We start from the raw sequence: 26,886 nt of genomic DNA, 5'->3' as shown, positions 1-26,886 counted from the left end.
TGCTTTTATTTTTATTTTGGAATAAGGAAAAGGTTCAAAAAATGATCCTGGTGGTGAACGCACAACTGTGTGATGGTGCTGTGAATAACTGATTGTACACTGTGGAAGACTGTAGGGTGTGTGAGTATATCTCAATTAGAAAGTAAATGAACAATTTTAAATGTATTTTAAAAAGTAAATGAATAATGGGGGAGGAGGGGAAGGGGATGTTTTGGATATTCTTTTTTATTTTAATTTTCGTTTTATTTTTTAGAGTAATGAAAATGTTCAAAGTTTGATTGTGGTGATGAAAGCACAACTATGTGACGATATGGTGAACAACTGATTGTACACTTTGAATGATTGTATGTTATGTGATTAGATCTCAATAAAATTGCATTAAAAAATAAAGGGGAAATTAGTTCACCAAAAAAAAAAAAAAAAAAAAGAATGGGCAAGGCAGCCTGTTTTAAAGACAACAAGGTTAAAACAAACCAGGTAACCCCCCAAATTCCAGCAGTCTCCTCCCTGCCTCCACAGCCCCAGCGCTGCTCACTGCCCGACTGGCCACCCTGAAGTGGGGGCGGTGCTAGATGGGAGGAGGGGTGTATGCCAGGCTTCCGTGGATTCAGTGGTATAGACCCGGAAAAGGGAATTCCCGCAGCGGGGCACTCCTGCACCAGGCGTGTTTGCACCTTCATCCTGGGAACAAGAATGCATAGACATTGTCTTCCTCTTCCGGTTGGTACCTAGAGGCATTCAGAATGGTCCAGCATATGATGTACCATCGTAGGCTATCCATCAATATTGATTTCAACAAAACTAGGCTGTCCAGGACCCCTGGTAATAGGAGTATTTACCTTTATACCAAGAATTTTGGGAAAGCACCAAAATCTGTATGTGGCGTGTGCCCAGGCTGACTTCCAGGGTTTCGTGCTGTGGGGCCTAAAGTTCTCATGACGTTATCTAAAACAAAAAAACATGGCAGCAGAGCCTCTGGCGGTTCCGTGTGTGCTAAATGTGTCCATCCAGGATCAAGTGTGCTTTCACGATTGAGGAGTGGAAAACCGTTGTGCAAGTGTTGAAGGCACAAGCACAGAGTCAGAAAGCTAAATAAAAAAAGGATGAAGTTTTTCTGAATAATAAAAATCAAAGGCTTGCTAAAAAAAAAAGAATGCATAGATGATGATGTGTTTGTGAATATCTTTAAAAATGACAAAAATCACATTTATTTCCTAAACTGAAATGTCTTTGCAGGAAAAAAGTAATGAATATTAAATTCTATTCATTGTCACACCAAATCCATATCCCAACTTCCTGGACTCCCCATGTGGGTTTACATTGTGGAAACCAGTGGGATCATATTACTTACTACATTTTTTTTCCCTTTGTTTACATATAGACTTAGTCCATTGAAAATAGCTCTTAAAATTGATAATCTTGATTTCCTTAGCTGTTACCTTGTTATTAGCTATTACTGGGATTGTTTCCTACTATTTTTTTTTTTTTTTGTTTAGTTACAAATACCGCTGTTGTTAAAATCCTTATACACATTGCTTTCTTCCCTGTCTTTGGGGATTATTTTTAGGCGGGTTGTGTTTTAAAGTATAGAATTGTTGGGCAAAAGGAGTAGGGATAGTTCTGTAATTTCTTACAGATTGTTCTCTGAAAAAGACCAAATGACCTAGTGCTGTGAGCAGAATATAGGTATATTCTGGAGTGATTAGAAGTTAAGGAATAAAAGAATATTAATCGTAATCAAATATTTATTAAGCACTTACTATGTGCCAGGAACTGTGCTAAATGCTGGGAGATACAAAGTTGGATAGGACACAGCATTTGCTCTTTAAAAATTAAAGGAAAAAGGTAGCGTGCCTGTAATGAATGGGCATTAATGTGTACGCCCAGTGCTTGCTAAGCACATTCCTGGATTTTCATGACAATCATAATTTTAAAGAGTTCCACTGACCTAACGAACTTGTCTCAAATTTCTTATTTTTAAGAGCAAGTTACTTTATTGCTGATCTGGATTCTTCTTCTTTTTTTTTTTTTTTTTAATTTTACTGTAGTAACATATACAAGTCAAAATTTCCCATTTAATGGAAATTACTCAGTGTCTCTATGAATTTGCTTCTTCTAGGTATTCATATAAATGAGATCATACACTATATGTCTTTTTGTGTCTGACTTATTTCACTCAACCTTGTGTCTTCATGGTTCATCCATGTTGCATCATGCATCAGAATTTCATTCCTTTTTATGACTGAATAATATTCCATTGGGTGTATATACCACATTTTGTTTATCCATTCGTCTGCTTATGGATACTTGGGTTGCTTTCAGATTTGGATCACTATTGATTAAAAGGACAGAATGATGAAATGAGGCTTTATTAAAGATATTCCACTGTGGAGAACTAAGCCCTTCATATATCTTTAAATAATTGGTATATAAAGGACATTAACCAGCTCTGTAAGGCAAGTCCAAAGAGTTCCAGAGAGTAGTTGCCGATAACAGTGCAAGGAACTAGACAAGTTAGCTACAGAAAGAACTTCCTAATCATAAGATTATTAAATGCTGAGACTAGCAAGGGAAGTTTTTAGTTTGGGGACTCTGGAGCATTTTTATAAAGTTTAGAGGCAATATTATGATCAGTCTGATACCCAGCCAGATTAGTCTTTCTAAAACTGTCCAAGATCCACCACTATGTATTCCAAAAGATATTTTTCCCTTCTCTGATAAGAAATACAGTGGTTTTAATTTCAAAATAAATAATAAAATACATGTCACTGTGACTCACATAAACATAATTACTAGCTAGATGCCTTGTGTGCTGGTTTGAATCTATTATGTCCCCCACAAAAGCTACATTCTTTAATGTAATCTTGTGGGGGCAGACTTATTAGTCTTTTGATTAGGGTGGGATGTTTGATTAGGTTGTTTCCATGGAGATATGACCCACCCAAATGTAGGTGAGACTTTTTGATTTGATCATTTCCAGTGGTTAGTTCACTGGAGTACTTTAAGAGAGCTCACAGAGAGGGGAAGCTCAGAGAAGCTAGAGACATTTGGAGAAAAGCCATGATGTGTAATCCAGGGTTCTTCCCAGAGAAGCTAAGTGATGAGTCCCAGATGGTTAGAGAGAAACGCCTCAGGAGAACCAAGTAGAGAGCTGAGATAAGGTAAAAGAGACAGAAGCCCAGAGACATTTTGGATAAAGCCATTTTGAAATGCAACCCAGGAGCAAAGGACCAGCAGACACTTGCCACATGTCTTTCCAGCTGACAGAGGTGTTCCGGATGCCATTGACCTTCCTTCAGTGAAGGTATCCTCTTTTTGATATCTTAGTTTGGACACTTTTATGGCCTTAGACCTTAGGTTATTTGTAACCTAATAAATGTCCTTTATAAAAGCCAATCCATTTCTGATATTTTGCATAATGGCAGTATTAGCAAACCAGAACAGATTTTGGTACTGGAGAAGTGGGGTGCTGCTAAGTTTGGAAATATCAAGCATGTTGGAATGGCTTTTTAAATGGAAAAGGGGAAGATTCTGGAAAACTGGTGAAGAGCTTGATAGAAAAGGCCTAAATTGCTTTGAAGAGACTGTTGGTAGAAATATGGACTCTAAAGATACTTCCAACGAAGCCTTAGACAGAAATGATGAATGTGTTGTTGCAAACTGGAAGGAAGGTGATCCTTGTTTTAAAGTGGGAGAGAATTTGGCAAAATTGTGTCCTGGTGTTGGATGGAAGGCAGAATTTGAAAGCAATGAGCTGAGATACTTAGCTGAAGAGATCTCCAAACTGAATATGAAAAATGTAGCCTGGCTTCTCCTTGCAGCTTATAGTAAAATGCAAGAAGAAAGAGATAAGCTGAGAATGGAACTCTTGGGTACAAAGAAACCAGAAATTGATGGTCTGGAAAATTCTGGGCTTCCAGATAGTGAGACCCTAGAGGATAGTGCACCACATGAAGATTTTAACAAAACCTGGAATCAGCCAGCCATTTCAGTACAAGCCGGGATTGGAGATGGAGTTATCCAGAAAAGATTTGTGGAAAGTCCTGTTGTCTGAAGGTTTTGACCCCTGTATGCTGCATGCCAAGTGTGCCGGTTTGCATATATTATGTCCCCCAAAATGCCATGTTCTTTAATGCAATCTTGTGGAGGCAGAAGTATTAGTGTTGATTAGGTTGGAATCTTTGTTTTAGGTTGTTTCCGTGGAGCTGTGACCCACCCAACTGTGGGTAATACCTTTGATTAGATTATTTCCATGGAGGTGTGGCCCCGCCATTCATTGTGGGTCTTGATTTAATCAGTGGAGTCCTACGTAAGAGCTCAGACAGAAGGGGCTCACTGCTGCAGTTAAGAGAGTCATTTTGGAGAATGGCATTTTGAAACACAACCTGGGAGCAAGCAGATGCCAGCCACATGCCTTCCCAGCTAACAGAGGTTTCTGGACACCAATGGCCTTTCTCCAGTGAAGGTATACTCTTGTTTATGCCTTGGTTTGGACACTTTTATGGCTGTAGACTGTAAATTTGTAACCACATAAAACTCCTTTATAAAAGCTAATCCATTTCTGGTATTTTTCATAATGGCAGTATTAGCAAACCAGAACACCAAGCCAACAAATTTTTTTGTGAGTTATGTATAAACATTATCATTGCCAATCTGGACTAATAGGGACAGAAAAGGGACAAATTGAAGGAAAAATGACTTCAAAGGCAGAACCACAGACGCTAAGGTCTGGAGTCAAGAAATATTGGGCCAGGAAAGCAGACCTACCTGTCCATGTAGAAAGGCTGAGTTTGCCCTGGAGGCAGAGGGCGGGCCTTCTGCCTTGGTGCTCAGGAAGAGTGCTGCCACCCCAGGCCTCAGCGGGTGGAGCACATTCCCTGGACATAGAGGAGAGCCACCACCCCACTGTTCAGAGAAGGGAGAGCCTTTGCCCCAGAGCTGCAGAGTCTGAGTGGTATCCTGATGCTTGGGGAGGGGAGGGCTGAGAACAAGGTAGTCTCCCCAGTATGTGGATTTGTTGGAGTAATTGCTCCAGCATTTGGAGAGAGCAAGGCTGCTGCGTGAGCCTATGGAAAGGGTGGAACTCTCACTCTGTCAATCCTCAAGGATAAAACTGTGGCTCCCACTCCTACCCACACCACCAGAAGCCAGGTGGGAAGCCTAGACTTCCATCCTTGCAAATCTGTAATGAGGTACCTAACACTCCCAATAGGATAATGTCATAGAAGGCTGAGTAGGGAGACAGAACTTTCAACCCTGCTGGCTGGTAATAAGTCTCCCTTCCTACCCATGGTACCAATGGAGAATCCATGGAAGTCTGAACTTTCACCTCCATCCCTGGCAGTAATGAGGCACCCTTCTCCCTCCCCACTGCAGTAGTGTCAGAGGAGGCCTGGTGGAGAGTCAGAACTTTCACCACCATCCAGTGGTAATGAGGTCACTGGCCCCCATGGTGTCAGGGGAGGCCACATGGGGAACACTAACAAGGCACTTCCCCTCTCATCCAGGTGGTATCTGTTGAGCCTTAGTGAGGAGCTGGAACTCCCAACTCTATCAAGCAGTAATGAGGAGCTCCTTCTCCTCTTAAATGTCAGTGGAGGCCTTGGATGTCAATGGAGGGGGATCTTGACTTCTCTACCCATCTGGCAGTGAAGAGGCAGTGCTCACCACTCCCCTTGCCAGAGGACTGTTAAAAGAGGTCAGCTAAAACAGTAGGATTTACAAGGTTGGATCTTAAGTAAGATCCAAAGGCTCATAACATAATACTTCAAATATCCAAATTTCAATAAAATACCACTTATCATACCAAGTACTGGGACTATCGCAAACAGAATAAGAAAGACAATAAATGCCAACCTGAAATGATAGAGAAGTTGGAATGTTTTAAGCAAGATGTTAAAAGAGCTATGATAAAACTGCTCAATGAGCAATGATGAACACCTCTCGAAACAAATGAAAAATAGAAATTCTGAGCAAAAAAATAGAAGCTATAAAGAAGAATCAAAAGAAAATTCTAGAACTGAAAAACAATAACCAAAATAAAAACTCATTGAATGGGCATAATTACAGAATAGTGGGAACAGAGAAAAGAATCTAGTAAACTAAAAGATAGAACAATTGAAATTACCAATCTGAGAAATGAAAATTTCAGAAAATAGACTGAAAATAAAAAGATGAACGGAGACTAAGGAACCTGTGGGACTATAACAAAAGATCCAGCTTGCGTCATTGGAGTTCCAGAAGGAGGGGAGAAACAGTGTGGGGCCGTAAACATACCTGAAGAATAATGACTGAAAACTTTCCAAATTTGACAAAAGACATAAACCTACAGATTCAAGAAGCTGAACAAACTCCAAACTAGATAAACTCAAAGAAATCTACATCATGATACATCATTGTCAAACTTCTGAAACACAAAGACAAAAAAAAAGAAAATCTTGAAAACAGCAGGAGAGAAATGACTCTTTACCTTCAGGGGAAATTTAATGAGAGTGACAGCATATTTTTCATCAGAAACCATGGAAACCAGAAGGAAGTGGCACAACATTTTTCAAGCATTCAGAGAAAAGAACTGTCAATCCAGCACCCTACACCCAGCAGAATATCCTTCAGGAACAAAGAGGAAATGAAGATATTTTCAGATGAAAGAAAATTAAGAGACTCTACACCAGCAGACCTACTCTTTAATTACTTTCTGTTTCTGTGGATTGCCTATTCTAGATACTTCATGTAAATAGAATCATATAATATTTGCCCTTTTGTGTCTGGCTTCCATGACTTAGCATAATGTTTTCAAGGTTCATCCATATTGCAGCTGCATCAGAACTTCATTCCTTTTATGGCTGAATAATATTCTATTGTGTGTATATACCATATTTTGTTTTCCCATTCATCTGTAGCAGGAAACTTGGGTTGTTCCTACCTTTTGGTTATTGTGAATAATGCTGCTATGAACATTGGTGTGCAGGTATCTGTTTGAGTGTCCAAGTGTCTTTTTTTTTTTTTAATAAATTCAAAGTTATAGGAGCAGTTGCAAAAACAATACTAACTCCATACACAGAATTCCATCACACCCTGACCCCCCTCTCTCGATAGCTCAGTCCACCAACTTTAACATACTGTCACATCGCTATTTCTTTCCCTCCCTCCCTATCATCCATCATCTATTGCTCTGTCTTCTGAACATATGACAGCTAGCTGCACATATCCTTGAACATACACTATAATTCACGTATACACTTCCCATGAACAAGAACATTCTTTTATGCAATCCCATTAAGCGCAGCTAAGAAGTACGAGAGATTCAACAATGATACAAAGCTTACATTCTATATTTCCTTTTCCTTATGTCTCAACTGTGTCCCTTTGAGCCACCTGTCCTCTATTCTCCAATCCCATCCAAGGTCATCCTTGGCATTCAATCATCATCTATTTAGACTGTCTATTTAGACTGTCTTTTTTTTTTTTTTCCAGTTGTGGAAACATATATACAGCCTAAATCTTCCCATTCCACCCCCTCCCTAGCCTTCCATTAGTGGGATTAATCACATTTAGAATGCTGTAATGCTCTTTCCCACCATCCATTCCTAGAAATTTCCCTTCACCTCAAACAGCAACCCTACACTCATTTCTTAACTCCCCATTGCCCCTTCCCCCATTTCTCTTAACCCATACTCTACTTTTCATCTCTATGGTTATATTCTCTGATAATTTCTTTGTGTTTACAGTGGAGCTTAAAATTAACCTCTTAAATCCATAACAATCTTGTTTTTCTTTGATACCACCTTCACTTCAATAGGACACATAAACTATGTTCCTATACTCCTCCATTCCCCCACCTTTATATAGTTGTCTAAAATTACATAATTTACATTGAGTTCAAAACCACTGATTTGTCATTAGAGTTTGTGTAATTTATATCATGTAGGAAGTAAATAGTGGAGTTACAGTTCAAAAATTATTGACTTCTATTTGTATTCCATTGTGGTTGGAGAATGTGCTTTGAGTATATTCAGATTTTTTTTTTTTTAATTTCTTGAGGCTTGTTTTATGTCCCAGCTTATGGTCCCTTCTGGAGAAAGATCCGTGATCACTAGAGAAAAATGAGTGTCCTGGTGATTTGGGATGTAAGGTACTATATATGTCTGCTAAATTTCTCTATATCTTTCTCTCCTTTCTTTGTTTCTGTGTCAGTAGGGCTCTCTTTAGTATCTGACGTAGGGCAGGTCTTTTATTGGCAAAATCTCTCAGCATTTGTTTGTCTGTGAAAAATTTAAGCTGCTCTCCCTCAAATTTGAAGGAGAGTTTTGCTGGATAAAGTATTCTTGGTTGGAAATTTTTCTCCCTCAGAATTTTAAATATGTCATGCCACTGCCTTCTTGCCTCCATGGTGGACACTGAGTAGTCACTACTTAGTCTTATGTTGTTTCCTTTGTATGTGCTTTTCTCTTGCTGCTTTCAGAACTTGCTCCTTCTCTTCAGTAGCTGACAGTCTGATCAGAATATGTCTTGGAGTGCATTTATTTGGATTTATTATACTTGGAGCTCACTGGGCATTTATGCTTTGTGTATTTATATTGTGTAGAAGCTTTGGGAAGTTTTCCCCAACAATTTCTTTGAATACTCTTTCTAGACCTTTACCCTTCTCTTTCCCTTCTGGGACACCAATGAGTCTTAAGTTTGGACGTTTTATTTTATCTATCCTATCCCTGAGATCCATTTCGATTTTTTCGATTTTGTTCTCCATTCTTTCTTTTGTTCTTTCATTTTCTGTCCTGTGGACTTCTAGGGCACTGAGACATTGTTCAGCTTCCTCTAGTCTTGTATTGTGAATATCCAGAGTCTTTTTAATTTGGCCAACAGTTTCTTTTATTTCCATAAGATCTTCTATTTTTTTACTTACTCTTGCAATGTCTTCTTTATGCTCTTTGAGGGTCTTCTTTATGTCACTTATATCCTAGGCCATGGTCTTCTTGATGTCCTTTAAATCCTTTGCCATGTTTTTGTTCCTTGATTGTAGTTCTTTGATTAATTGTGTGAGGTACTATGTCTCTTCTGATATCTTGATTTGTGTGTTTGGAGTTGGATTCTCCATATCGTCTGGTTTTATCATATGCCTTAAGATTTTCTGTTGTTTTTGGCTTCTTGGCATTTGCTTTGCTTGATAGGGTTCTTTCAAGTTGTAAAAAAAGATACCTATCTAATTTTTCAGAAACACAGTTTGGAGGCGTACACTTTCTCTAACTAATGAGCAGGTGGCATCTGTGAGTCACCTATACCCCTCAATTCATTTCTCCACCTTGTCCCCACGGTGTGTGGGGAAATGATTCTTGTGGGGTTCAGTTGGAGAACTCAGTTTGGGTGTGTTGCTGGAGCCATCTGCCCTGAATGTGGGGTGTGTGTATGGGTGGCCAGGGAGGAAGGACAGCTTTAATATTCAAATCCCCTAGGTTCCCGGAGATTCAAGGCCGCCGCAAGAGTCTAAGCCTTCATTTCATTTCAGCCCCAGACCCTCTCTTTCGCTGTCCCACAAACCACCAGACTTGGCGTAGTGTCCCTGGGTTCTCTGAGCAGGTCCCCCCGCCCAGCCGTGATCCTCCAGGACCTCTGCCGAGGGAATGCTGTGCTACGTCACCAGTGCGCGCTGTCCCTCAAGGGAAGCCCCGGGCCACCGTGCTGTGCCAAGGTGCTTTCAGTGTGATGCAAAGATGACCGAACAGGGTGTCTCCACACCCCTCTCCTCGCACAGTTCCTCCTTCCTAGGCGGGCTCTGGGTTGTGGGCATGGCCCCGGGAAGGAGTTTATCCAGCCCTCTGGGGAGCCAGCTGCTAGTCACAGGGTTTCTTTCTGCTTCCGGCTCTCCCCTCCATTCCCCCGGCCCCCCGAGGGTATCTGCACCGGGCTATCTTCCAGGCCAGACACCGAGAGGCCGGCCCAGCCCCCTCTTGCTGTGTTTTACTGCGTGGTTCCCACTATTGCAACTGCAGCCACTCCTGGGTTTTTCCCTTTTTTTTTTAAAAAAAAAAGAGCCACTCAGTCTCCAAACGCCAACCCCTGGGTCTTCCAGCCAGCTTACTCACTCGTTTCAGAATGCAGACTCCCGGTTTCACCAAGTATATGGCTGGTTTCACCAAGTATACGGCCCCTGTGGAACTAGCAGACCTCGTCCAGCTGGCGCATCGCTGTAACTGGTATTCTGGGTCACTTTCTGGTTTTTATCTAGTGTTTTTCATGGAGTTGTTTTTTTGCCCTGTCTCACCTAGCCGCCATCTTAGTTTCTGCCTCCCAAGTGTCTTTTGACAAAGGTAGAAGAGCAATTCAATGGCAGAAAGAGAGCCTTTTCAATAAATGGTGTTGGAGCAACTGGACACCCACAGGCCAAAGGGTAGATAAAACCCTCATCTAAGCTTCACACCTTATACAAACATTAACTCAAAATTGATCATGGATTTAAAAGTAAAATGTAAAACTGTATAACTTGGAAAAATATAGGAGACAGTATTGAAGACCTAGGACTAAGCAGAGAGTTCTTAGATTTGCACCAGAAACATAATCCATAAAATGGAAAATTGGCAAATTAGACTTCATCAAATTAAAAATGTGTGCTCCATGAAAGACTCTGTTAATAGGATGAAAAGACAAGCTGCAGACTGGGAGAAAATATTTGCAAACCACATATCTGACAAAGGATGAAGAACACTCAGAACTTGACAGTATAAAAACAAACAATCCAAGTAGAAAATGGACAAAAGACATGAAGAGACATTTCACTCAAGAGGATTTACAGATGATAAATAGTCATTTAAAAAGATGCCCAAAATCATTAGCCATTAGGTAAATGTGAAATTAAACCACCATGAGCTATCACTACACAACTATGAGAAAAACTAAAATAAAATATAGTGATAATACCAAATGCTGGCAAGGATGTAGAGAAAAACTCACCACTCAGACATTGACATTGCTTATGAGAATATGAAGTGGTGCAGCCACCTTGAACAGAGTTTGGCAGTTTCTTAAACTAAATATGCAACTACCATATAACCCAGCAGTCACACTCTTGCACATATACCAAAGAAATGAAAACTTATATTCACACACAAAAAACCTGTACGTGAATGTTTATAGTAGCTTTATACACAATAGCACCCAAATGGAAACAACCCACATATCCTTCACCCAGTGACTGGTTGTATTATGGTACATCCATTCCATTGAATACCACTCAGCAATAAAAAGGGAACAACTTATTGATAGATGCAACCTGGGTGAATCTCCAGAGAATTAAGCTGAGTGTAAAAAGCCAATCCCCAAAAGTTGGTGTGGCTATCAAAGGAATCCTTGTGATGGAATTGCTGTGTATCTTGAGTATATCACTGTCATTATCCTGATTGTGGTACTGTACTGTAGTTTTGCAAGTTGTCACCATTGGGGGACACAGGGTAAAAGGCACATGGTATCCCTGTATTATTTCTTACAATTGCATGTGAAGTTATAATTACCTCAAAATAAAAATTAAAATAAAATACAACCACAGCCGTATGTACTCAAAGCCAACAAATCCACACACATGCATTGCATTAGATAGTATTCTTCAATACACGGAATTTTATTTGACATTGGCAGAAGAGGGGAAAAGAGCTTTCTTTTTAGATTGCTGTGACCTCTACTGGGTCAAAATAAATCTCCGTTACGGATTTCTAAGTCGAGATCTTAAAGTTTAAATAGATGTCAAGGTAGGTTAGCTCAATTTCAATAACCTTGATGGTGTCCCTTTGAAAATATAGCCTCTAAGTGAAGACTTGAATAAATGACATTTCTAAAATTGAATCAGGTGTGTTTAAATATTTAGAGGGAGGCAGAGTGCAAGGTGGAAGGCAACTGACCGATTGTCTAGAGACTGCAGGGCACTGGGGTGCATCAGACTTCCTTGTTGCTTTCGAGAGGGTGGCAGGCACACCGGTCAGGGCACACATGCTTTTGTTTCACATAGAATGCCCTAGGTTTCCCTAGTTTCTCTCTTTTGGAAATCCCAAAGTGATGACGCAGATGACGCTAACCACCGCTAACCATATCCTTGTAAAGTAGAAAAGGAAATTCCTCCTTTCCCCCCACAAAATGTCCACATACCAGGCAGCTGGTACTCTCGGCTAAAGGGAAATCCCAAGTTTTTTAGACTCTGAATAACTTTTCCTGCCATCTCCTCACTGCTTTTGATATATTTTTTTTAATTGTTTGGGGGCATATGTGGTGGGGAGAATTTGAAAATTAAAGATAAAATCAATTTTATAAGTATGACTATTATTAAATTTCTCAACAGAGTTATAAACATCAGCTGTGTAATTATAAATTGGCCCATATTCCAGTATTTACTGTTTTGGACTAAGAAGTCACATGAAGTAGGAATATAAATGATAACCTGCGTCAGAACTAAGGCAACACTGTGTTAGTGCAGAAAACACAGAGCTTTATCGTTCCCATCAGTGTTCTTTATTGTTTTCAGTTTCCTTTCCACTTAAATATCAAATTCACTGGCTAGAGAGAATATGGGGCACGCGGTGTGATAATAAATGAGGCAGGTGGCAGTTCCATGCCCGTTTGTGAACTGGAGCAGTGGATTGTTAGGAGCAGTGGAATAGGTTCTGAGGGGCTGCCGCCTCCTAAGTGCTTCCGTGGGGTGTAGACGGGTTCTCTGGGGCATCCTTCTGCCCCGTGAGAGGCGGTGATTCCTGTTTACTTCAAGAGGTAAGTATAACAATTCACTTGCTGGGATCCCTGTTTGGGAATCAGGACTTTCTCTCTGGATTGTGTTGTTGGTGGACTGAAAGGTACATTTCCAATTCTGATTATTGGTGGGAATGTGATAAAGGGGTTAGTCTTCTGACTACTGAAATATACTGAAAAGTCTTAGCTATTCGTTTCAACATCCACCAGGTTCCATTAGACCAAAAGTGGATGGGATCAACTCACTGCCCCTTCTCAAATTGCTCCCCACCAAGAGAATGGCCCCCAGGAGAGAGCGAGAAAGCAGCAGCTGCAGAGGGAGAGGCTCATTTGCCAAAGAGGTGGTTATTCAAGCTGAACTGATGCAGTGACTCCAGTCTCCTCTCTCAGAATCAGTCCAACAGATATGTATTGAGCCCCAGACCTGTAAAAGGTGGTGTGGGACTTCAAGAAAGAAGTGTCCCTCTGTGTGTGTGTGTGTATGTTTCCCAAGTGACTTACCTTTACAGAGGTATAAACAAAGCTCAATGACAGAAAATAGGGGTGGGAAAGATCCCACCTGCAGACTTCAACTGTGCTGATTCTGGGGGTAAGAGGAGGGAGATAAGTCTGGTTTCTCAGCGTGTGCCCCTCTTTTGGCTCGTCTGAACTTACAACCACCCAGGAGGCAGCTATGCTTGGATCCTGGTTTTATGGCCATTTCCAGCTAGAAAACAGAGGAGCTGGAGCTGAGCCCAGGGCACTGACATCAGGCCTGCCCTCCCCTGTATGCCTTGAAAATTGCTGGGAAGGTGGCTGGGTCACAAACAGGCAAAGGCACAGCTGGAGCCCCTGAGTTTGGGCACTTCTAGCTTTTTGCTGCTGATTTCAGTCAGTATTCATGTGTCTAGGTTGGCGAAAGGGTTTTGCCATGGCAGATTTCCTTCTAAGAACTCGGTCTGATTTGAGAATTCTTACCTGATGCCCTCAACCTGAAAAGTATGCTTCTTCTGAATGTTATTTATTTGACAAATTTGTATGGTGATACGGCATTTCTAAGCATAAGTGGAATCATTATGTAAGTCTGGTTTCATCACTGAACTTTTTACGCATTTGTCTTATCACTCTATGAGATTGTAAGCGCCTGAGAGCAGGGGTCCTATTTTATTTTTTGGTAACATCTGTTTTCCTAGGCAATGCCCATGGTGTCTGTACAACAATAAAATTTTCCCAGCTCTGCCCCACCCATTTTTGCTGGATTTTCACTCCCTTTCCCCTCGTTTGGGCTGTGCACAATGCCCTGAGTTTTGTGATTCTTACCTGTGCTTGTGCTCAACTAATTTTTCCTCCTGCCTCTTTCTAGTTGACGTCCTTCAGAGGCAGGAAAACAGCCCCGGCCCCTGCTGCAGTGGAGAGGGGGTCCCTTTCCAGAAATCCCCAGAGGAGACAAGTGCCCTTAGCAACCCCCTCCCCATGAACGAATTCTTATACGGTGTTGATGCTCTCAATGTCTTACTAAGAGTCTTGTGAAACTGCTTTTAGTTTTTTATCCCTTATATTGTACTTCATTATCGTTAAGACTTAGTCATGTGTCCACGGGGGGTCAAAGAGAGGGTAATCCACTCTCAGGGACTTGTTTTCTTCGGACTAGCTTCTCTCTCTCTCTCTCAGAATCCTCTCCTCCAGGTCATCCCACCTCCCAGAGTTTCTGATTTAATTGGGGAGAGAGTGGTGGGGTGTCTGGACATCAGGATTTTTAAGCCCCTTGAGTGATTCTGATGCATAGCCAGGGTTGGGAACCACTGCTCTAGGGCTTCTGCTGCATTTTTTGTCCTCCCTGCAGGCTTTAGCACAGTACTTTGCAAATAGTACTACATAAAGAAAAAACAATCCTGAAATGTTCAGAGCTCAGTTGTACTGGGTCTTTCTGCTGTAACCTGTTTGGCAAGTCAAGCGTCTGTGACACCTGAGGGACCCTCCCACCCCCACCCCCAGATCTGCTTCTCTGTGCTGGTTCCAGGTTTGGGAACCTGGCTCCAAAGCCATGGTGCGCGCAGCTGCTCCAGGACGACGGTAATTCTGACAATGTTGTCGCCAGCCTAGATGCTCTCAGCAGGCGCCCCGGCCAGGGTGGATCCAGCAAGCACAGTTCAAGGGCAGACATTATGCTCTTTTCTACATTAATGCTTTCGTGCTGTCAGAGCTCAGTAAGTCACTGGCAAATTAAAGTTGATGTGGCTCAGACCTGTGTCACAGAGGTAGCCCTCTCAGAAGCCTGGAGGGCCAAGGTAAAAGCTGTGAAGTCTGCAGTGGAAGGAGAGGCAGTGAAAGGGGATCAGGGATTGGGGGAACCAGTGGAATGTGCAGGAAAGGATGTGGGAGAGCCTGGCATTGGTTAGAAGGAAAGCTACATCAGAGCAAGACATTTTGTCCACTTTGTTCAGTGCTATATCCCCAGCATGTAGCACCTGACATATAGTAGGGGCCCAAATATGTATCAAATAAATAAATATGGCTCAAAGCAAGAATGACAAATCTCCAGTCTCTCTCCTCCTTCTAATAGGTCAGTCACTGGGGATCGTGAGGAGGAGGGAGTACCAGGTCCCAAAAGATCACTATGGAAAGTTAAAAACATGCAGACTTTGAAGTACAGGAAATATGGTTAATAGTTCTCACTGGGTTTATATTATTTCTATGGGCCATTCTCAACTTTAATGTTCTGCTTCTCTGAATGTTATTAATAACATTGGCTAATATAGATTGAATGCTTACCACCTGCCAGGTACTGTTCTAATCATTTACATGTGCTTAATCCTCAAAACAACCCAATGAGATAGGGTTTTGGGGATTCCCGTTTGGGGCAACTGAGGCAGAGAGTAACTTTCTCAAGGTCACCAACCTAGTAAGTGGCCAAGCCGGGATTTGAACCCAGGCAGTTGACTCTGGAGCTCAGAACTCGAAACTACTACGTGATAAGGCAAAGTAGACTAAAGGGGTGTTTCCACTGCCAAAAGAACACCGTCGAATGTGTTGTGACTGTCACCTCGAAAGCTCAGGATCAATGACTCATCTGCTGTTGGGGCAGGACCAATGCACACACTCTGAATGTGCTGGCTTTAGTATATATATGTAAATCCAGGAACTGTTTATAAACTTGGGAGACATAAATCAAAATAAGTTGCTGGAGTTTATATGTTGCATAGGACGAAATTAAAGCCAATAGTATTTTTCTGCTCTAGTTTTTTATTTAGTTTTGTAGAAAGCATTTGAAATGTAGGAATAAAGTCCTGATGGCATGCAGTATTGATTATTTTTCCCTTTTCCCAGGAGGCATAATTAACACAGAGCCAAAGTAGCAGCATACGAATAATGAGTGAGTGATCCAGGCTATGTCCCTTTTGCTGTGCTTGGGCACACCACACCTGGGGTTTGGAATGAGGATAGCTGTGTTGTTGAATGTTGCCTGTGATACAAGTACTGTCTGATCCGAGGAGACACAGTTCTGTATTTGCAAACCTGAACCTGAACTTCTAAATCATTAGGAGAATACTATAAGTCAAAGTATGAGTTGACTTTTAAGTGTCCACCTTTTACACCTATGTTTGTCTATTTTCAACCTATGTTTGTCCTATGCAATGGACAATATTTTTAGAGCCAGATATCAAGGTATATGGCCTGAAAACAGCATATGAAAAAACTTCCACAAATTTTATGTGGAACTATAAGCAACTAAAAGTATCAAATATCTAGAAATAAATCTAACCGAGGAAGTAAAGGACTTGTACACAGCAAAGTACAAAACATTGTTTAAAAAAAAAAATCAAAAAAGAATAAATACATGGAAGGACATTCCGTGTTCATGGATTGGAAAGCTAAATATTGTAAGATGTCAATTTTACCTAAAGCATTTTACAGATTCAGTGCAATCTGAATCAAAATTCCAACAGCCGCCTTTGCAGAAATGGAAAAGCCAAGCATCAAATTTATATGGAAGGATAAGGGGCCCTAAATAGCCAAAACCATCTTTGAAAAAGATGAATGAAGTTGGAAAACTCAAACTTCCTGATCTTAAAACTTATTACAAAATCACAGTAATCAAAACAATATGGTACTGGCCCACGGGCAGACATATAGACCAATGGACTCTAACTGAGAGTTCAAAAATCAACCCTCACATTTATAGCCAACTGACTTTTTTTTTATTCAGTTTTATTGACATATATTCACATACCATACAATCATCCATGGTATACAATCAGCTGTTCACAGTACCATCATATGGTTGTGCATTTATCACCCTAATCGATTTTTGAACATTTTCCTTACACCAGAAAGAATCAGAATAAGAATAAAAAATAAAAATAAAAAAGAATATCCAAATCATCCCCCCATCCGACCCTATTTTTCATTTAGTTTTTGTCCCCATTTTTCTACTCATCCATCCATACACTAGATAAAGGGAGTGTGATCCACGAGGTTTTCACAATCACACTGTCACCCCTTGTAATTTACATTGTTATACAATCGTCTTCAAGAGTCAAGGCTACTGGGTTGGCGTTTGGTAGTTTCAGGTATTTAATTCTAGCTATTCAAATATATTAAAACCTAAAAAGTGTTATCTATATAGTTATCTATATAGTGCATAAGAATGTCCACCAGAGTGACCTCTCGACTTCATTTGAAATCTCTCAGCCACTGAAGCTTTATTTCGTTTCATTTCACATCCCCCTTTTGGTCAAGAAGATGTTCTCAATCCCATGATGCTGGGTCTAGATTCATCCCCGGGAGTCATATCCCGCGTTGCCAAGGAGATTTACACTCCTGGGAGTCAGGTCCCATGAAGGGGGATGGCCAACTGACTTTTGACAAGGAGTTGGGGTTTTGATAGGCAATTTTCTTAATGACAGAATGCAACCTCCTCCCACTGGAGCTCTGGCTTCTGCTTATGAAAGCAATCTGATCAAGACCCAAATTTTCCTTTTCTCTCTGCCTTTACATTTTTTTTTCAGCGACTTCTGCTGCTGTTGGAATGAGGAAAGGCAGACATCCAGGTGAAGCCCAGGCTGTACCTTGTGGCCATGTTCCTTCAGACAAGATCTCCTGGAATGCCAGGGATAGTGTATCTAAAATCTCACTCTCCTTTATTCTTTGGAACAAGGGTTTATTCCCTTTAAAAAGTATACTCTATGAGGTTTTCCTTAAATATTGTTTGTTGGCTATGCTATCAAATTTTATGTTACATTTATATAACATCTCAGGATTTTTTCATCTCCCAAGTGGACTGATCCTTTTGTCCTCTCAGCCCAGGAGGCCTTTCAATTTATGGATCTAGTCATACACTGTTCGTTTGTGACATGCTTTAGAAATATTTTTGTGTTTCTCCTCACCTCCTTGGCTACTGAAATACAGTCACTCCTGCCCATTATTTTCTTTTTTTCATAATCTATGGATTGATTGCTTTGTGATTGTGTGTTTGAAGCCTAATGTTTATAGCTGACCTCCTAGAGAAGTAAAATGAAGAGCAAAGAATAAATGGTGCATTATCTATTACCGTCACCCTACAGAGTTCTTATCGAACTGTACAAATGGAGGAATTATCAACCTACTGGCTCTCTGCTGTTTGCAGACAGTAAACTCTACCTCAGCAGGTGGCTGTGTTATTATAAATGTCATCATAAGGCAGCCGGTCAATGTATGGGCATTTTTCACCAATCCTTGCCACTTTTCTTTTTAGAGGATACAATATTTTCCAAAATGGAGTTAATGTTTGCATTCAATAATCAGTAACTTTCAGTTCGATTATGATGTCTCCAAGTTGTCAAGAGCTTTGTACTTTTAGAAGTGCTTTGTATGTAGAGAACTATGAAGATTCAGGATCTTAAAGATCTAGTTAAATATTATCTTTGTGCGGATGAGGGAGCTGAGGCCCAGAGACACTGAGCAATTTGCCTGGTTCACGTAAGTCTTGGCTGAGGCAGAACTGGGTTTCTGTTCTTGAGTGTAGTCCAGTGGGCCCTAGAAATGGAAAGACTTGGCAAAATTACTCTGTCTCAAGGTCTTATTCCAGTAATGTTTTTGTTTTGTTTATTTTTTATTTATGAAGTAGTAGAGTATCGGTTTATATGTAATACACACTTCTATATCTGTTTTTATTACGGTATCTTTTTCCACAGGCTTCTTTTTTTTTTCTTCCCAAAGATAATTATTTTATGCATGTCATTTGATACACAAAACATGTATAAAGTTTGTAATTAAACTTTTTTTTAAAAAAAGGAATGAAGATGCTTTCTGTCCTAAAGGAGCACGGAGTGCAGAGATTCTTGCTCCTGCTGTTTTGAATCTGGACATGTAATGCAACTTCTGTCTGTGTGTTTTTATTACGGTATCTTTTTCCATAGGTTTTTAATAGCTTATGTTACCCTTAACATTTCCTTTTTGTAGTTTTATTTTATTCTCCCACTTTGTGTATCCTAACATAGTAAGTTTTCTTTTGTGTATGATTTTTGTGAAGTGAATGAATATACATTTCATTTAGAATAATGCTTTGAACAACTCAAAGAAAGTGAATTTAGTTTTACTTGACATTTTGAGTTTTTATTTATACTTAAATAGCTAAATTTGACTAATCCAGGTAGATTTTTATCATCAAGTTTCTATCTGCACAGAAGGAAAACAAAACATAAGCAAAATAAATTGGTTAAGGCAGTCCTAAAATTTCTTTACATTCAGCATCAATTCTTCTTATTCCCTTTAACCTCCAGGACCCTTTCTGTAGCTTTATTTTATTTTGTTTTTCCTGGCCAAAGGGGCAGGGCTGTAGTTTTTCTCAACCCTAACCCCCTACCAACTCTTTACTTTGAAAAACTTCAGTCTACAAAGATAGTGAAAAAATAGTACTATGTTTAATCTGAATCAAACCATGAAGGAACAATCAGACAAACCCAGACTGTGTGGCATCTTGAAGAAAACTGGCCTGAACTCTTCCAAATGTCAGTGTCTTGCAAGAAGGAAACGTGAGGAAACTAAAAAGGCAAAACAACTCAAAACAATACATGAACCTCAATTATTTCTTGAGCAGTTCTCTGTTCCCCACATTCTGCAGTGGCAGCTTTGTCAGCTGTCATGTTTCTGTATAGACATGGGTCTGTCCTTGGGATCTCTGTCATTTGCTCTTACTCTATTTTTCTACCCTGGTACCCATCCCACATAGTCTTACCTGCTTTAACTTCATAATAACTCTGGATATGTGAGCTCTGTTATACTTTCCCCTTCTGTTCTTCACTTGGTCACCAGTCTTTTTAGGATACCAATCTGTTAATAGATTTCTCTTTTAGTGAGACCTCATTGACCAGTGCATGAAGACTTTTAGTTATTCATGGTCTCCCATGACCAGGCCTTGATCCCTTTTCCAACCTCTCCTCCCGTATTTCCCATTAAATTAATCCTCCTTTCCTTGCCGCCATCCATACACCCGATGCTAGCTGTACAGCCCATTTATTTGCTCTTCCCTAGGTTTTCATGACTCTGTGGGCCTCACCCCAAACTGTTCCTTGGGACTAGAATATCTCCCCTGCCACCACCATTCCTTTCTCAAACCCTACTCATTCCTCAGCACTTTCCCAATTTGTGAAATGAGGTGATATGTGCCAGAGTTACCCATTTGGTAGGATTCTGGTTTCTGCTCTCCCGGTGCTTAAGGGACTCCTGGATGTTCATCGTAAAATTCTTCAAGACCTCAGTTGTGTGCAGGTTTTCGATAGATAACACAAAAGCTGCGAACATGGCTGCTGATGTAGACTCCTAGTCCAGGCAAAAGGACGAAACAGCATCTCCATCCTGTCTTCAGAAATCAAGAAGATCCCAGGTGGAGACCAGGGACGTGAGCAAGAAAATCAGAGATGGTCCATGGCCCGCTGTTTCATGTTTGAAAAACTTCTTTGAGCACATGATGAGTGTCTTATTGCAAATAAAGTGCAGTTACATTCTTACCGCAAGGTGGTATCATTAATGAATTTTAACTTAGAGTTTTTTTTATAACATATAATTCTAGTTTAATTTTTGAAGACTAGTTGTTATTTATTCTGTTTGTTCAAGACATGCCCTATGCTTTTTTCCCCCTTCTAATACCTCTTTTAGAAAGAATTTAATGACTTGTGCAGAATTATTCTCTTAACACTCTCACTTCCCGCTCCCTTTGATGTAGGGAAAGCATGCAGAAAATGTGCCTGTTCCTCTCCCCGCCTGTACTCTGATGTTTCCGTTGTACATGTGTCCTGCCATCTGGGGCTCTCCTTGAGAATGTCTTGGGTGCTGTGTTACATCATAACATCCTTTGTTTAAAAATAAGCTATGAGGGTGTGAGGAGGTCATGTCCACAGGCTTTATTCTGCAGGAACAACCTTGCATGTTTTAGGGTTTCCTCTCTCCTCTGGATTGTTCCTCCTTGAGAACAAACTGTTCTTTGTTTATGTAACGAGATAGGTAAGTCATCCTGTGGGAGAGAACTCTTGGGTTTCCCAAAGGCAGTTTCACAGAACAATAGAATATGAAGGAAACTGTCCATTGTTTTTGTTTGTTTTTTAATCATTGTAATTTCTTAAAATTTAAAAAAAAAATTTTAATTTCATAATATTTCAGTGAGTTTGCTTTGTTAATTATATTTTCTCCCTATTAGAGTGAATATTTCATCTGCTGAGCATAAACAAAGGGAGACTATCTGATGGCAAAAGGAACATCAAAATCTAAAACGTGAATAATTCATTACAGTTCGTACACTTCACACATGTCTGATCAGACAAAGCTTTGTAGCAATCTAATTTGAACGTACATATTATTCACAGGGACTCGGGTGCTCCACTGGGGCAAACAACTGTCCTTCCTCACAAGTGCTGAAAAAATCAACTTTAAAAGATTAGGAATGGACCCATAGACATTGCTAGAATTCCTGAAAAATCTGTTATCTGCGAATATTTACATTTGGGGAGATGAAAAATTGAAATGTTTTACCCTATTAGGGCAGCAAACTCATTTAGCAGGAATTAAGAAAGGTTTTCCTCCTAATCTTCTAGGATTTGGGAAAGGCACTGTGTTCAGCCTATGCCGAGATCCCCTTCATAACTCTTCAAAGTGGAGCACCTCCTGTTCATGACGTGTGCCCTTCAGTGGGGCCTCTTTGTCCCCTGGGACATTTTAATTGCATCATTTGGAACCTTTGGATCATGGAGGGCAATTGAGTTCCTCTCCAAGGGTGGGGAATGAGCTTTTGTAGAAGAGCAGGTTCAAGGTTTCAGTGTCCATGGCTGTATTAGTTTCCTCTTGCTGCTATAACAAATTACCACCAACAGTGGCTTCACACAACATGAATCTGTTCTCTTATAGTTCTGGAGGTGAGAAGTCTAAAATCAAGGAGTCAGCGGGGTTGCATTCCTTCTGGAGACTGTGAGGGGAGAATCTATTTCCTTACCTTTTTCACTTCTAGAGGCTGCCTGCATGCCTTGGCTCATGGCCCCCTCCTCACATCAGTCCATCCTCTTGTTTCCATCATCACATCTCCTACTACTGACCCTGGTTCTCCTGCCTTCCTCTTAATAAGGACCCCAGTATTTACATTGGGCCCACCAGGAAACTCAGGATTCTCTCTCCTTTTTAAGATCCTTAACTTAATCATCTCTGCAAAGTCCCTTTTGCCACTTAAGGCAAGCTCTTTGGGGGACTGTTACTCAGCCTGCTACAGTGGCTTTCTGCACTCCTTAAAGGTTTGAGTTGACAGGGGCTATTCACGCCTCTATGTGCAGTGCCTGCCCTTCGTGGGGGAGTGGGGACACCAAGGGACTGTTAGTCTTTTGGGTTGCAGTTGTGAGGGCCAACGGGTTGAGTAGGGTTGGCAGGCATAAAGTTTTGGGGACTTAAAGTTCTCTTCATTCCTCCCTCCCTCCCCTTCCCTTGATGTCATGCCTAAATCTCCTAACAACCCTGCCGAGTGGTCTTCTGGCTTGGCCTTGATTGTTACCTTTGTTCCACAGGTAAGCCCAGGTGTTCTAGTTTGCTAATGCTGCCAGAATGCAAAACACCAGAAATGGATTGGCTTTTATAAAGGGGGGTTATTTGGTTACACAGTTACAGTCTTAAGGCCATAAAGTGTCCAAGGTAACACATCAGCAATTGGGTACCTTCACCAGAGGATGGCCAGTTGTGTCTGGAAAACCTGTTAGCTGGGAAGGCATGTGGCTGGCGTCTGCTCCAAAGTTCTGGTTTCAAAATAGCTTTCTCCCAGGATGTTCCTCTCTAGGCTACAGTTCCTCAAAAATGTCACTCTTAGTTGCACTTGAGGTATTTGTCCTCTCTTAGCTTCTCCGGAGCAAGAGTCTGCTTTCAACTGCCGTCTTCAAAATATCTCTCATCTGCAGCTCCTGTGCTTTCTTCAAAGTGTCCCTCTTGGCTGTAGCTCCTCTTCAAAATGTCACTCACAGCTGCACTGAGTTCCCTCTGCCTGTCAGCTCATTTATATAGCTCCACTGATCAAGGCCCACCCAATGGGTGGGCCAACACTCCATGGAAATTATCCAATTAGAGTCATCACCCTAATTGAGTGGGGTGCATCTCCACAGAAACACTCAAAGAATTATAATCTAATCAACACTGATAACGTCTGCCCACACAAGATTACATCAAAGATAATGGCGTTTGGGGGACACAATATATTCAAACTGGTACACCAGGTGAGCAAAATGACATAGCTTCCAAGGAATCTTCTAAAGATCCAGCCCATTAAATGTTTTACATAAAAATGACTTCGAATAATGAATCAAAGTAACAGTGATTTATATGTCAATATTCTATCATAATTTAAAGAAATGTATGTAGTCACAGATTTGAAAGTATAAGTGGATTCCTTGCATTTATTTACCATTTTGCACTTGAACAAGGTCTTTCCCATACAAAACCATTCTGATTTGGAGGCTTAATCTGGTCTCATGAGGTAGAGAGAGCAGTCAGATTTTCCCCAAATGACTTACATCAAATTGCACATTCAGAAATTGACACCTCTAGGACCTGTGTCTTCCTGTAGCTCCTTGCTTTCCTAGTGACATATTAGAATATATATGTCAGAGTCAACAAGTCCATGTCTCCATGGCTTTTGAATTTTTCTAGTTAGGGGTCCTTCTGGAGGGCAACTCCATGTCACATACTTCCTGTCCCAGTCAGTTGGAGATTGCTCCCATGTAACTAATACTATAACTAATGACAAAACATACTTATTCCTATATTTCCTTTTACAACTGACTGTAGATTTCTATGTTGATAATGTCTGGGTGAGCTGGTACTTGTCCCCTTGGGGGGCTGTATATACTGCCCTGGGTGGGTATCTTGGGACCCATGTGTGGTGTGGGGCAAGCACACCCTGCCCTGTTAGAGTCAGCTCCACTTTTGGCACACCCGAGTGGGTGGCCTCAGTGTCCCCTGTGCCCAGGCTTGGTCCCTGGCAAGCCTTGGAACCTGCTGGCTTGTACAGAATCCATCTTCCCTAAACCTCAGCAATGGGGAACTCCTGCTGGGTACCCCTCTCTTGCCCTTTTCGGAGCTGATGGGCAGGTCACTGGCAAAGCAGACATCTAACTGCAGAGCAAAATGCCAGTCTTCCTTCTTTGACAGCCCCCATGCTTTGAGTGATTCTCATAAGCCCCACTTCCCTAGGCCCTGAGGGAGGAAAGCTCCTGCTCCTCTCCCAAGAGGGGCGGGGGTTGAGGGAAAGGAGTAGCCTTTTTAGTAGTCTAGAGACTCTGCCCTCTAGAAGGTACCTCCTCTTGGGTTGCCAGGGCCCAGTGTGTGTGTGTGTGTGTGTGTGTGTGTGTGTGTGTGTGTGTAATGAGGCCTCTGGACCAGCATCTCTCAGGAAGCCCCACAAGGAAGCAACTGCCTCTAATTAACACCAGTTTTCTGAACTCAGAGTCTGGGCATCTTTTGTCTTCATCTTTGGCTCTAAGCTGAAACACTGGGACAACAAGAAAAATCCCACTTGACATCCTGTTACTTAAATTCCTTTCCCTTCCCACCTCAAGGGGAATATTCTTGGAAAGAAGGAAGGAAAGAGGGAGGAACCTCATATTTGAGTGCCCTCTCGCACTGGTGCTGGAGTGGGCTCCACGGGAGTGAGATGGGGCCTCACTCTCTGGCGGGGACTCGTGTGAGGAGAATGGGCGGTGTGCTCCCTGCCGGGGCCCAGGGGCACGGCGGGCTCGGGGTGACGTCCTGCCCGGTTGGTCTCTCCTGTAGACCGAGTCACAGTCAAGAAAGGATGAGAAACAGGCTGGGGTAGGGTTTGGTGACACACACAGCCCTGCCGCGTCACCCTTGCCGCTCCTTTGGACCCACTTCCTCCAGAGGCTTCGGTGAGGACTGCTGAAAAGTGAGAGCCTCTGCCTGGACTGCATTTCTCAAGCCCACCTTCCTTCCCTGCCTCTCATTTGTTGAGGACACGAACCAGCAGGAACACTGTCAAAACGTGTTTGGAGAGAAGTGGTGAAACAGTAGTCTGGAAAATGAATAAGCCAAACCGTCTGATTAGCTGGGTGGGGTGGAAGTTTCCTGAGATTAATTTAACAGCTGGGGATGTTAATTTTCCCTTTTCCACGGAGGGTATGTGTCACTTGACACATAACGACCTCATTTGGGTTTAGGGTAAGCTTATCCAACTGATGCAGCCCACTCGTTTTATCCTCAAAGGTGCATGAGAATTCATCTCAGAAACTCCGTGGGAACCCAGAAGCTCTGATGCTTTCCAGCCACATTCCCAGATCAATTGTTGGACCTTCCTTTAGAGCCTAGCATCAGTTTATGCCTTCAGGGGCATGGGTATTTCCTCCTGCTGCTCAGCAATCTGAGGGTAGAATTTTGCATGAGCTTTTATGTATACATGTACAAGTCTGCCATCAAGGGCACATTATACAGAATATCAAGTTATTTTTATTATTGTTTTAAATTATTTTCCTCTGAATAGATTCCTCTAACCCTCCTCCAGGAGGATATAAACTCATTATTCATTCCAGGTTAGGATTTTGATGCCCAGCAGAGCATCTTGTGCAGAATGCAAGATGGGAGTGAGGGTCACTTGATTTCATTTTAACCTCATCAGCCACCCAATTTCAGAAGCTCTTTAGACTTTTATATTCACTCAGTAGCCTTCAGCTAGAGGAGGCAGGAAGGAAGTGATCAGGTTGTATGGAGAGTCTACAGTATGTGCCAAACAGTGTGTAAGGATTGCCCACAGGTGTTAACAGTTCATCCTCCCAGTGACTCTGTGAGGAAATATTTACCACTGATGTACCGTGGTGGCCTGAAGCTGTATGTGCCCCAGGAATACATGGTCTTAAATTTAACCTATTTCTGAGGGTGTAAGCAGGACCTTTTGATGAGGTTACTTCAGTTAACGTGTGACCCACCTCAATCAGGATGGGTCCTCATCCTATTACTGGAGTCCTTTATTAGAGAATGAAATTCAGACAGAGAGAAAGCGACAAGAAGCAAGAAGCTGAAATGGAACCCAGAGGAGAAAGAAGAGACCAGGAGACGCCACCATGTGCCTTGTCCCCTGACAAGCTAAGGACCAAGGGCCACCGGCAGCCAGCCCCAGGACACCACAGTCTTCAAGGAGAAAGCATCGCCTTGATGATGCCTTGATTTGGATGTTTTCTCGGCCTGAAACTGGGAGTGAAGAAATTCCCATAGTTTAAGCCAAACCTTTTTATGGTATTTGCTTGAGCAGCCCAGGAAACTAAAGCATGTACTTTTGTCAGACCCCTACTTTTCTGATATTAATTGTCCCAATCTCTCATGTGCTTGCCTTTTAAATAACCCTTCTTAGCCCTTTTCCCACCTGTCCACAATCCCTAGTGCTTCTGCCACCATCCCTTCTTCCCCCAAGGATGCCCATGGAAATCAGGGGGGCTTGGCTTGCAGGATTCAGTTCAACCAAGGCCAGAGTGGAGGGAAGTCATGTTAACCAGGCTTCCTCACTCATAACTGAGAATTGACCTGCACAAGTGTGCCTAGTGGAGAGATGGCATACGACTCAGCAGGTGTCACTCCTGTGTAGCCAGCTCTGCTAAATTCACAGTCCCAACAAGGTTGAGTTGGTAGTGAGCTGTCTGGGGCACATTCTGGTGGATATTGCACCTGTGCATTTCA

At 41.7% G+C, this 26,886-nt stretch overlaps 1 protein-coding gene and 1 pseudogene across 3 annotated transcripts in view; both read left to right on the top strand.

Annotated features, from left to right (window-relative positions):
- Positions 1 to 26,886, top strand: part of MCF2L (MCF.2 cell line derived transforming sequence like) — a 334,795-nt gene that overhangs the window by 57,311 nt on the left and 250,598 nt on the right. The window lies entirely within an intron of this gene.
- LOC119506646 lies at positions 744 to 1,096 on the top strand (annotated as a pseudogene).

The sequence above is a fragment of the Choloepus didactylus genome, chromosome 12, assembly GCF_015220235.1.
Source record: "Choloepus didactylus isolate mChoDid1 chromosome 12, mChoDid1.pri, whole genome shotgun sequence".
NCBI classification, from domain to species: Eukaryota; Metazoa; Chordata; class Mammalia; order Pilosa; family Megalonychidae; genus Choloepus; species Choloepus didactylus.
The sequence above is the reverse complement of the archived record's forward strand: the minus strand, read 5'-3'. Positions and strand labels throughout refer to the sequence as shown.